Below are 12,839 nucleotides of genomic sequence, written 5' to 3'. Positions count from 1 at the left end.
ATTTTGAAACAAAAAAAATATTAAGGACTAAATGTGTACAAAAATATTAATGACTAAATGTGTACAAAATGAGAAATATATTACCCTAATAAGTCATTTTTCCCGGCTAACCTAGAGTAACCGGTCATAAGGACTGGATGTGTACAGTTTAACAAGTTGAAGGGGTAAATGTGGACGGAAAAAAAAACTTAGTGACCAAATGTATACAAATCGAAAAATATATTACCCTTTTAAGTCATTATCTCAAATATGAATCCTTGAAAAGTACTAAGATCATTTGAAATCTTAGGTTCGATCTAGCCCTAGATAAGTAATCAAATGTCCTTTTGTTCTGGATATCTATATGAACGTGAGACATGAAATTCTTGTCTAACTCTAACGTTCAATATTATGTTTCTCAATATAGATTCGTGATGACTCAAGAGATAGATTGTATAATTGAATGAGTGTCAATCTAGTCTGAGTATAACTATACACTCACTATCAGTAGACAATCAATGAACGACCCTGTATGTCACTTCTATTAATGGTCCAAATGAACAAATCAACTTCAACCACATAGACTTTTACTCATTTGTTATGTCATGCATAACGCAAATAGACCAAAATAAATATCATTGGTCGGTTTTTCGTAGTGGTAAAAGATGGTAATGCAATTAATAGATACTCCCTCCGTCTGGAAATAATTGTCTATTTTTGAGTTTTGAAGTCTTTTTTCTTCAACTTTTACTTTAAATATTTTTATTTGTATTTATATTACTTTATAAAACTTATAACAATAAAAAGACATTTAAAATACAATTCATTCATATATTTTGCATTAAGTATTATCTATCAAAAACAAATATATTTGAGGTCAAAGTTGAATAATAAATACTTCAAAAGTCAAATGTAAACAATTAATTTGTGACGGATATAGTATTAAATTTTGCATAATCAAGTTATGAACACCACCACTGAACTCTAACAAAGCCACAATATTTATTTATCATCTAAATATTTTTTAAAAAGAAACTTTGAAAGCTTAAGTCATGATGTGTTTCATTAAAAATAGAGTATCTTGACATTCTAAAAATAGAAAGAACAACAAAATAGAAAAAATTAAGTTACAACTTAGTGCCAAAGACCAAACATTAACTAATATATAATAAAAAAAATCCAGAGTTAAGTAATACACTTACTAGTACATGTTGACATCATCAAATACTTGGTTCTTTGAACGGTTGTTCCACGAACTAAACACCATTGTCTCAAAATGTGTTTTTAAAAATTAAGATTATTGTGAATCAAGACGAAGAAGGAAGATGAACACGTCAAAGAGACGAAGAGCATTTTTTTGGGAAAAGAAAAATTAACAAAAATATAGGGACCAACATGCCTTTCGTCTAGCAGTATGGTGAGATGTTTATGTTTTCACTCGTTAAGGTTGATGATTAAAAGTCCCGTTCGGAACATAAGTGAGATTATTGAGTAGTTTAAAAATAAATTATTGTTTATATACGTTAATGTTCTAAAATAAGAAACAGTTAGGGCTAAAATATGAAAATTTTAAAATAAAAAATGATATTAAAAGTAGGATAGAATAGACAAAGACATATCCGAAAACATTTTAATGTTGGAGAAAATTCAAACTACGAAACAATCTTATATATTCAACAAGTTTTTACCTTTTTGTCAATAATTGTTTCCTCCAAAATCACAATTTAGTTTCAATTTTTTTTTTCAAAAGTCACAACTAATAATCAATAAATTAATAATCAAGAAAATCCCGAATTAAACTTATCCTACTACTAAAACAAATATAAATGAATAAACATGTGTTCGTATATAATAAATTGATTAAAGAGACATGAAGATATGATAGCCAATTAACAAATATAAATATGTGATAATCAATTAACAAATATAAATATATTATACATGTATAGTAAGTAGATTAAACTAGATAAAATCTATTTCTATAAAAAAAAAATCTACAATAGTACATTAAATATTATATATAATCAGAATTTTCAATTCACCAAGAAAAAAAAAGTCATGAAATTTTATTCTCACTCGCCTGACATATATGTTCATACTTTACCTTCTAAAAGAAAGATGCAATGCTTTTTAAAAATTTCAATCTAAAAACATGACAATGACAATTAAGTGGATATGGAAACGTCCCAAAAATTTACGGAAAAAATATTTATTTTAAAAACAATAAATCATACAAGTGAGTTGTTTCAAAACAAATCAAAGTGAATGCTAATGCGGAAAAACTCTGGGGGATGCTCTGTAGTCACGACGGGCCCTTCCCTTTCGTACCGGAAGTACCTGAAGTCATAAACATAAAACCGTAAGCAAAGTTTAATGAGTTCCCCAAAATACCACATACCATACATACAATAGAGATTGTTATGTGACATCTAGAGTCTTACAATTGCTATTATGCCATGAGTCAAGAGCCATATCACAAAGACAACTAGCATACTACATATAACTGCCAAGGTCCAAACCCTAGTCCTGCATACAATGTGTTGGGAGCCATATCCAGGTCTTTCATACAATTTTCAGGTGCCACCACTTGGTCTTTCTACATAACATAATCCAGTGGGATGACTTTGGTGCCTTCGACCCACAAGTATAATGAGGAGACTCACCTCAAAACTGAAGATAGCTAAATCACACACACACGTTGTTGCTATGAAAGCTCCTTATACTAAACATATCAAAACTAATCCTAATCAATAAATAGAGTGATATCCGATCATCAAGGTCCATTACTTATTCTCTTCCATTAAGGGTAAAAGACCATTTTACACATCTGGGAATACACTATGCATACTCCACCCTTACGCACTACGTACTGATGATCGATTAGAGAAAAGGAAATGGGTCAAAACTTGTTACGCGTTGCGTACTAGATGGTTACGCCCTGTGTAATCCAACGGATGCCAAATCGACTTATTAAGTTCTTAAGACCTCAAGACCTCATGTCCAACTCTCGGATCTGCCTCTAAGGGACGTCTAATGTCATAAAGTTCCTGAATTTATGACTTTGGATGAGTGCGGTGAGCCCAAAACCAAACCTTAGTTCTGTAACAAACTTAAATAACCTCAAACTCTTACATGAGTGAGAAATAGCAACAAAGACTCCAATTTAATCACCCAAGATCCTCAGTAATGCAATAAAGTAACAAACTTGAGCTCTGGAGTAGCTTTTACTCACAAGAACCAAACCATGGGACCAAAAGCATGCAAGTATCAAGGCTAGACTAGATCTAAGCTATATGACCATAAAGGTTCAAGCTTTATACCTTTTGAGGCTTGAAAAATGGATGAAAGTTATGGATCTTCAAGCTCCAAGCTCACCAATGCTTTTTTAATGGATTCCTTCTTCACAGAACACCCAAAAACTCACTCAAAATGCTCAAGATCTTCAGAAAGAATCAATGGTTTCGAAACGACTACTTTGGGGAGAATGGAGACTAAGTATGAAGAGGCCTCAAGGGACTTAAGGTGTTTAAATATGGTCTTAACCCTAAAATTTAGGGTTTTGGAATCAGCATGAGTACACCCTGCGTGCTCCATATGTACGCCTAGCGTACTTAATGAAGTCCCTGACATCTTTAATAAATTACGCCATGTGTACACATAGTGTACACCCCACGTACTCTCTCTTTTTAGAATAGACATCACGTTTTCGCATTGGAACACCCATAACAATGAGTACCCTCGTTTGCATCTAATCCCTCACCCGCATCCGAATACTCCCTTTGCATCCGATCACTCCCGTTTAAATCTGGATACCCTCATTCACATCTAAACACTCCCATTTCACATCCAATTGCATCCGGATACTCCCTTTTGCATCCAACTACATCTGGATACTCCCTTTCACATCCAATCGCATCTGGATACTCCCTTTCACAACCAAACACTTCTATTCGCATCTACACGCATCCGAATACTCCCTTTCATATCCAAACACTCCCATTCGCATCTACTCGCATCCTTGTTTCTATCTCCCCCTTGGACGTGCTTTTCTGTTTTATCTCCTTGGTCCCGGGCCTAATTAGGGGTGTTGATCGAGTAATATTTTCGGGTTTCAGGTAATTCGGGTTTTTCATATTAATAAAATTACCCGTTACCCGACCCAAATTAAGTTCGGGTAATTCGGGTTTGGCTAATTCGGGTAGTGGGTCGGGTCTGGGTAATTTGGGTATTCCCCGAAATATATAATTTTTTTAATGGCGCCTGAAAATAAATTTAATGAAAAAAATATGTCGTGCTCTATTAGTCTTGTTTATATAAACAAACGAGGCATAAACGAAGTTACTCAAACTTTTTTTAGTCAATAATACTTGAGATATCAAGTAATCTTTTAACAACTTAATCTAATCTAATAAGATGTTAAAAAAAATAAAGATCTTAGTTTAAAATGTTTAAGATAATTGTAGCCATAATGCCATGTTCTGAAGTTTCGTCAAAGTAATGAGTTTGTTAGTTGAAATAAAAAGTATAATCTAGAAAACAATTAAGTTTTAAAGAATATTGTGACATATGAACAAATGTTTTTTAATATTGTTGGTGTCATACTTTCATAATAAAAGAGATTCATGTTTTACAATAATGATAGTTTGTTTAAGCGAGATCAAATACCTGCTATCGAGTACAAACTCTACGAAAGAGAAAAAAGAATTTTTAAAATAATTCGGGTAATTCGGGTATACCCGAAACCCAACAAACATACCCTATACCCGACCTGAAAAAAATCGGGTTACCAAAATACCCGAAAAAATTAACCCGATACCTGAAAAAATCGGGCGGGTAATTCGGGTAACGGGTATTTTCGACAGGGCTAGGCCTAATCATCAACTTGTGTTCTATGAACCATCGATCGAATCCTACCATATCGGTGGGAGTCCACGCAAATACATGCTTGTAGTTCTTCAGGATCTCTATCAATGCTTTTCTTGTTTTCTAGGGAAGGGTTTCTCCTATACTGACTGGTTGGTCTGGGTGATCCCGATTGATAATCTCCTTCCTTTCAAGTGATTCCAAGAAAGGCCTCTTTGATTCTTTGGAGATTTCTTTTAGTTGCATGATCTCATAGCACTTTAGAACTTGTGGTAGGGTGGCTAGGATTGTCCTCGATCCTTAGCTTGTGCCAAATTTCAATATCCTGTGGATACTGGATGATATTGCCCCGAACTTAAGCAAGGTTGTCCGTCCCAATATGACATTGTGATCAGATGAGTGTTGTACGACCATGAAGTCGATGAGGGTTGTATTGTGTCTGTTTTTGTCGTGGCTGGTAAGTGTGAATGGCAAATGAGTCGTACCTAGAGGCCATACGTTATGCCCCGTAAAGTCGGTAAGTTGGCCTGGCACCGGTTTCAAGCCTTCTGTCACACCCCCGAACCAGACGGCGGAAACGTCCGGGGGCTGTCGTGACTCAATTGAATACCATAACATTGAATATATATGAAACAAACAACATTCGTCACCATTCATCAACATAATACAACCAGTAGTGTTTACATGTCATACATTGTTTGAGATATTACATTTCCAAAAATTAATATTGTTTGGTTCATTCAAAAATAAACTGCAACCGTCACTGAGCATGATTTCCCTTGACTCACTGGTTTCCTGAGAATACAAGTATTTTGAAAAACGTCAACATATGAAATGTTGGTGAGTTCATAAGTAGTGTTTGAAATCGAATGTTTATATTGTTTGAAAAACCACCAGAAAATCCGATATTTTCTGAAAAGAAAAGCTTTCAAAAACATTTGTGAAGATCCATAGGTATGCTTGTTTGTTTCTATACTTGCAAAAATTGTTCATTTAAGTTGTATGCGTTTAAAATCTGTATGTGATAAAAACCCTAGGGAAACCCGATGTTCCCCTAGTTCTTTTGAAATCCGTTGAGTTGCGTTGAAACCATTACAAAAATAGTAGTATCGGTCCCAAGCGACGTTGGAAGGTTCTCGAGCATTGATTATTTACTACAAACCCGCATTACACAAATGCCCGGTTTATAGATATACCAACGATTCCCGAAGGCGTCGTCAGTACTAATCACGTTATCCAATCGCCCGGACTATGAGTGGTCCCACATCCGAAGAGAAAGAGGTCACGAAGACCCCGATAACTCTATTAACCGGCTGGGAAAAATGTGTGCGAGGGGTCCCCGACCCGCCTCGTAAAATGTGTAGACTTTTCTAGCAATACCATGGCCCTTGGGGTCCAATGGTACGAGCCATTGAAAGTCACCCTACGTTGTGCCAAGTCGGTAAGACTCAACACTTCGTAGAAAAAAAAATGTCTTCGGGCCTTAAGATCAGGTCATTGGGCTAGCTAGGCCCAACAAACAAGATTTTACACTTTTGGGGCCCGAAGATGGTGCGTAGACGTCTGTGCACACTCGTATGTATGTGTATTACCAATCGTTATTTGTATGTATCAAAGAGTTAGTGGTTGTAGGTTTCCATTGGCTCGAGACCGAGCCAATTCGTTTAACAACGACTTTTGGTATTGTAATGAGTTGTATTTCGTTGATAGTTGAGGTGTCATTATTTGATCACATTGCACATAATGAATCAGCCTTGAAATATTTCTGTTTTCAGCCCCTCATTATTTGTAAAAATTACATTTTCAACCCTTTTATTTAAATATTTCCCGGTTTGGTCCTTAAACTATTTTTCTTGACATTTTAACACCAAAAAGTATTGAAATTAACATTTTCCAGCATATTTTTCATAGAAAACAGATTAAGTCCCTGAAAATGCAGTTTTTCTCGGTTTTAGCCCATCTTTTCGCAATTTTGACAATTTTGGCCCAAAATGGAAAATTTTTGCAACTTTGGTCCTTTTTAAATTTAAAAAGCATTTTAAACCTTTGAAAAGGGTTTGGGACACTTATAGTCCACTGTTTTACAGAAAGTTACAGTTTTGGCCCTCCAAAACAGAAAAATTCGCATATTGGGCCTTATTGGGCCGAAATTTGCATTTTTAGCCCAATAGGCTTGAAATTTATGTTTTTAATCCACCAATTGAATAGAATTCCAGAAATAGCTTTATTGAAACTGTTTTAACACATTTCAACCATCAGAATCTGTAAAATGTCATTTTGGGCCCTTAATTTTGTATTTTTCACATTTTTGGCCCAAAATGTGTGTTTTTAGCTTAAAGAAAATTGTTGCTAACCACTTGGCTATTTATCTAGTACCACTTATTATGTAGGAACATATTTGAAGCTAATATCATAAAACATGAGTTATATCTCGGTTTTGAGGGGTTTAATGGCTAGATCCAACATTAAAACACATATAAGCATACATATAAGCATGGAAATCATACAAGGCATACAAACACATATAGATCTACACTTTCACTTGTATTCCCCCCCACAAAAACTCTTAAAAACAGAAAATAGGGGTATGAATCTCACCTTGGGGTGTTGGTTCGGTTTTTGCAAGGAAAATGGAAGGAAAAATGAAGTGTTTTTGGCCTTGGCTCCCTTTGGTGAAGATCTTGAGTTTGAGATGGTTTGAGGATGCTAGATCACGATTTTTGTATAGATTAGGGGAGGATTTTGATAACAAAAGAATTTAAACCATAGATCTATGCATAATCTTACCTTAGATGAAGAATATTGTAGAGATTTCCTCTTGAAAGCTTCCTAGAACTCGAGATTTTGGAGAGGGGAAGGAGAGAGCTTCTTGAGAGAATTTTTGAGAGAATTTTGTGAGATGTGTGTGTGTGTTGGTTATCCTCGGCCGAAACAAGAAGAGAGAGGGAGAGAAGAATGGAAGTGATCTTTGAAATGAAATGCATGGAGAAATGAGAAAATGCATGGATATCCTATGGGTAAAGATGAGGTGTCACTTGAAAGTCAACTCCTTCTTGGGTTTGGGCCTTGGGCCGAGAATGGGAAGGAAAAAAAAAGGTTTTTGGGCTTTTTGCTCCTAAGCCCAACATTAGAGGTAGTTTAGGGTATTTATTGGACTTATAAAATAAAATTGTGATTTTTGTGCTTTATTAAGCTAGGTTAGGTTTAATTATGGATCAAAACTTGTGTTTTATTTCCTTCTAGGTTCTACCTAGCCCAAAATATTGGAATAAACGAATGTGGGTCTAATTAGAGCCCAATTAGGGTCCTAAACCCATGATAGTCCAATTGGAAGCTTATTGGTCCATTTGGATCCAATAAAGAAGTCTTAGTCCAAAATGGACTTAACCAAAACTTCTAGGGTCTCCAATTGTTTGATGACTACTTATAGTACTTGTATCTTGCATTTGATTAAAGTTTTTGATTCTCATTAACTTGAATGCATAGATTACATAGCTTAAAATTTACAGTTGTGACATCATCCCCCCGTTAGAGGGAATTTCGTCCCGAAATTCTGTTTGAAAGCTAGATTTGAGAAAACTAGAATAGGTGAGGGTACTTCTGCTTCATTTGATCTTCGCGTTCCCACGTGAATTCTGGCCCACGCTTTGCGTTCCACCGTACCTTCACGATCGGGATGCGACTCTGCTTAGTACGCTTCACCTCCCTGTCCATGATTTCGATTGGTTCCTCGACGAACAGGAGGTTCTCATTGATTTCGATTTCGTCAAGAGGAATGACGAGAGTTTCATCTGATAGGCACTTTTTCAGATTAGAAACATGAAACACGGGGTGTACACCGTTTAGCTCCGTGGGTAATTGTAGTCTGTAGGCTACCGGACCTATTCGGGCGACGATTTCGAAAGGTCCAATGTATCGCGGGTTTAGCTTTCCTCGTTTTCCGAAACGTATAACCCCTTTCCAGGGTGAGACCTTCAACAATACTCGATCACCGACCTGGAATTCTAAGGGCTTTCGCCGTTTATCAGCGTAGCTCTTTTGCCGGTCACGCGATGCCTGTAATCGAGCTTTGATCTGAACAATCTTTTCTGTGGTCTCGCGAATGATTTCCGGTCCTGTCATTGCCCTATCCGACGTATGTGTTCTTGCTAGCTGGGTGTCACCTACTTCAGCCCAACATAACGGTGATCTACATTTACGCCCGTACAGTGCTTCGAAAGGGGCCACCTTAATGCTCGAATGATAACTATTGTTATATGAAAACTCGATCAACGGTAGGTGGGTATCCCAAGACTTTCCGAAGTCTATCACACAAGCACGAAGCATGTCTTCAAGCGTCTGAATGGTTCGTTCGCTTTGACCGTCCGTTTGTGGGTGATACGCGGTGCTCATATCAAGATGAGTTCCCATTGCCTTGTGGAGCGACTGCCAAAAGCGTGACGTGAATCTACTGTCCCTATCCGAAATGATGGATTTTGGCACTCCATGAAGTCTTACAATCTCTCGTAGGTACAAACGCGTCAGCCTCTCCATCTTGTAGGACTCTTTGATTGGCAGGAAATGGGCAGATTTCGTCAGTCGGTCGATTATTACCCATATGGTGTCCAATCCGTCCGACGTCTTGGGCAGCTTGGTCACGAAGTCCATAGAAATCCCCTCCCATTTCCACTCAGGGATTGCCGGTTGTTGTAACAATCCGGAAGGTTTCTGGTATTCCACTTTTACTTTGGCACACGTAAGGCACTTACTAACATAGGTTGCGATTTCCGCCTTCATGTTAGGCCACCAATAGTGCTGCTTAATGTCCAAATACATCTTGTCCGAACCAGGATGAATGGAGTATCGTGTCTTGTGGGCTTCCTTCATAACGATCTCCCTGAATCCTCCGATTTTTGGAACCCAAATACGGTTCACGAAGTAGTATACCCCATTCTCTTTGACTTCCAGGTTCTTCTCCATTCCGCGTAATGCCTCGCTAGTTCTGTTTTCCGCTCTCATAGCCTCTGCCTGGGCTGATGCAATTTGAACGGTCAGATGAGACTGAATGGTTATCGCGTGCGTTTTCGTACGCCGATTTGTGTATTCCTTCCGACTTAATGCGTCAGCTACCACGTTGGCCTTGCCTGGATGGTACTTGATCTCGCATTCGTAGTCGTTTAACAATTCCACCCATCTTCGTTGTCTCATGTTCAGCTCCTTCTGATTCAAGATGTGTTGGAGGCTCTTGTGGTCCGTAAAGATGGTGCACTTTGTACCGTACAGGTAGTGCCTCCAAATTTTTAGAGCGAAGACCACAGCTCCCAGTTCTAGGTCATGGGTTGTGTAATTTACTTCGTGCGTCTTTAGTTGACGGGACGCATACGCTATCACTCTTCCACGTTGCATGAGAACGCAACCTAAGCCTTGATTTGACGCGTCACAGTAAACTACAAAATCTTCCGTTCCTTCGGGTAGAGATAATACAGGAGCGCTACAAAGAGCTTGCTTCAAGGTTCGAAACGCAATCTCTTGTCGGTCTGTCCACTTGAATGGCACACTCTTTTGCGTAAGCAAGGTAAGTGGCTTGGCGATTTTCGAGAAGTTTTGGATGAATCTTCTATAGTAGCCTGCTAGGCCTAAGAACTGACGAATTTCCGTGGGCGTCGTCGGAGTTGCCCATCCTTCCACAGCTTTGACCTTAGAAGGATCCACATGAATTCCATCTTGGCTAACTACGTGGCCTAAGAAATTCACACTCCGAAGCCAGAACTCGCACTTGGAGAGTTTGGCGTAAAGCTTTTCCGATCGCAGCGTTTCTAGGACTTGTCGGAGATGTTGGCCATGCTCCTCTTTGCTTCGGGAATAGACGAGGATGTCATCGATAAACACAATGACGAAGTTGTCCAAGAACGGTCGACAGATTCGGTTCATTAGGTCCATAAATGCGGCGGGTGCATTTGTTAGACCGAAGGGCATTACGACGAATTCATAATGTCCATAGCGGGTTCGGAAAGCGGTTTTAGGAATATCCTCTTCTCGGACTTTGAGTTGGTGGTATCCGGACCGTAGGTCTATTTTAGAAAAGTAGCTAGCTCCTTGGAGCTGGTCGAATAGATCATCGATTCGCGGGAGTGGGTAGCGGTTTTTAACAGTGAGTTTATTCAACTCTCTGTAATCGATGCACATTCTGAAAGATCCGTCCTTCTTTTTGACAAAGAGCACCGGAGCTCCCCATGGCGAGTAGCTAGGTCGGATAAATCCCTTGTCCAGAAGCTCACTGAGTTGGCTGGATAATTCCTGCATTTCAGCAGGAGCCAGTCGATATGGTGATTTAGCGAGGGGAGTTGCTCCTGGAACGAGGTCGATTCGGAATTCAACCTGTCTCTCTGGGGGTACTCCTGGAAGATCTTCGGGAAACACGTCCGGAAATTCACACGCTACCGGAATGTCTTGGATGTTAGTTTCTTCTTTTGTCTTGTCCACTATGTGGGCCAAGAACGCTAAGTTGTTCTTTCGCAGATGTTTTTGTGCCTTGATGCACGAGATAAGACGAAGATTCGTGCTAGGTTTGTCTCCGTAAATTACTAGGGTTTCGTGATTCGGGAGACGAAGGCGAACGGCCTTCTCGTGGCACATAATCTCAGCATGGTGGGGGCTTAACCAATCCATGCCGATAATCACATCAAAACTCCTAATTGATACTGGCATTAGATCTATTCGAAAGACGTGCTGGTTAAGGGTTAGGGTACATCCAGTGTAAATTTCCCTAGTGGATTCGGTCTTCCCATTGGCCATTTCCACCGTATAGGTTTCATTTAGCTTTTGGGGTTGTTGTTTTAATAGATGTTTAAACTTCTCGCTTACAAAACTTCGCTCCGCTCCGGTATCAAATAAGATGCATGCATAAGTGTGGTTTAGGAGGAACGTACCGGTCACAACTGCGGGGTCCTGAACTGCATCACTCTGACCCATAGTCAGCATTCTTCCTGCTCCTCTGTTTCCTGAGTTGTTGTTGTTGTTAGGGCAGTCTCGGCGGAAATGTCCCGTCCTTCCACACCCGAAACAGGTGTGGCTAGGCCCTGTGTTGTTGCCGCCAGCATTGGTGTTGTTGGTGTTGCGGTGATTGTTGTTGTTGTTCTGGTTGTTTCCCTGACTCTGGTTCTGAGAAGGATAAGTCCTGCAGAACTTTGCAGTGTGTCCCCTTCGGTTGCAACTGGTGCAATGGAACTCCCTACATTCTCCTTGGTGATGGAAACCGCACTTGTTGCATTTGGGATGAGTGCCGGAATAGGGTCTTGAAGTATTTGAAGCAGCTGAGGCTGGAGCATGTGATGTGACTGGTACCGGCGCAGTGACAGCGTGAACTGCCACCGTTTGATGCTTTTTAGAGGTCTCGGGACCTTGACGCCCCTTCCTCTTGTTGTTCCATCCTTTCTTACCATCGCTCTCCTTCTTCTTCTCAGTCTCTACCGGTTTCTCGCCCTTTTTGTGGTTATGATCATAGAGCCTCTTTGCCAATCTCTTCGCGCTGTCAAACGTTTCAGGGTTAGCAGCTATCACGTTCCCTTGAATGGGGGATGTCAATCCCCAAATGAATCGTTCAATCTTCTTCCCCTCTGATGTGATCATACCCGGGCACAACAGAGATAGTTCGCTGAATCTCGATATGTAAGCATCGATGTTCCCATTCTGCACCGTGAGATTCCATAGTTCCTGCTCCATCTTCTGTATTTCGCCTCGGGGACAGTACTCAGCTGTCAACATCTCTTTCATCTCTGCCCAGGGAATAGAGTTGGCGACAGGGAGTGTCATAGCTTCCACATGACCATTCCACCAAGTGAGCGCTTGGTCCACAAAAGTGCAGGCCGCGAACTTCACTTTCATCTGCTCGGGGCACTCGCATATCTCGAATACCGACTCTACTTTCTCGATCCATCGCTTTAGGGCGATCACTCCTCCGGTACCGTTGAAAGTTCGGGGTTTAGCGTTCGCAAAATCCTTGTAGGTGCACGTTTTAG

This window comes from Lactuca sativa, chromosome 4 (genome assembly GCF_002870075.4).
Source record: "Lactuca sativa cultivar Salinas chromosome 4, Lsat_Salinas_v11, whole genome shotgun sequence".
Taxonomy (NCBI): Eukaryota; Viridiplantae; Streptophyta; class Magnoliopsida; order Asterales; family Asteraceae; genus Lactuca; species Lactuca sativa.
The sequence above is the reverse complement of the archived record's forward strand: the minus strand, read 5'-3'. Positions refer to the sequence as shown.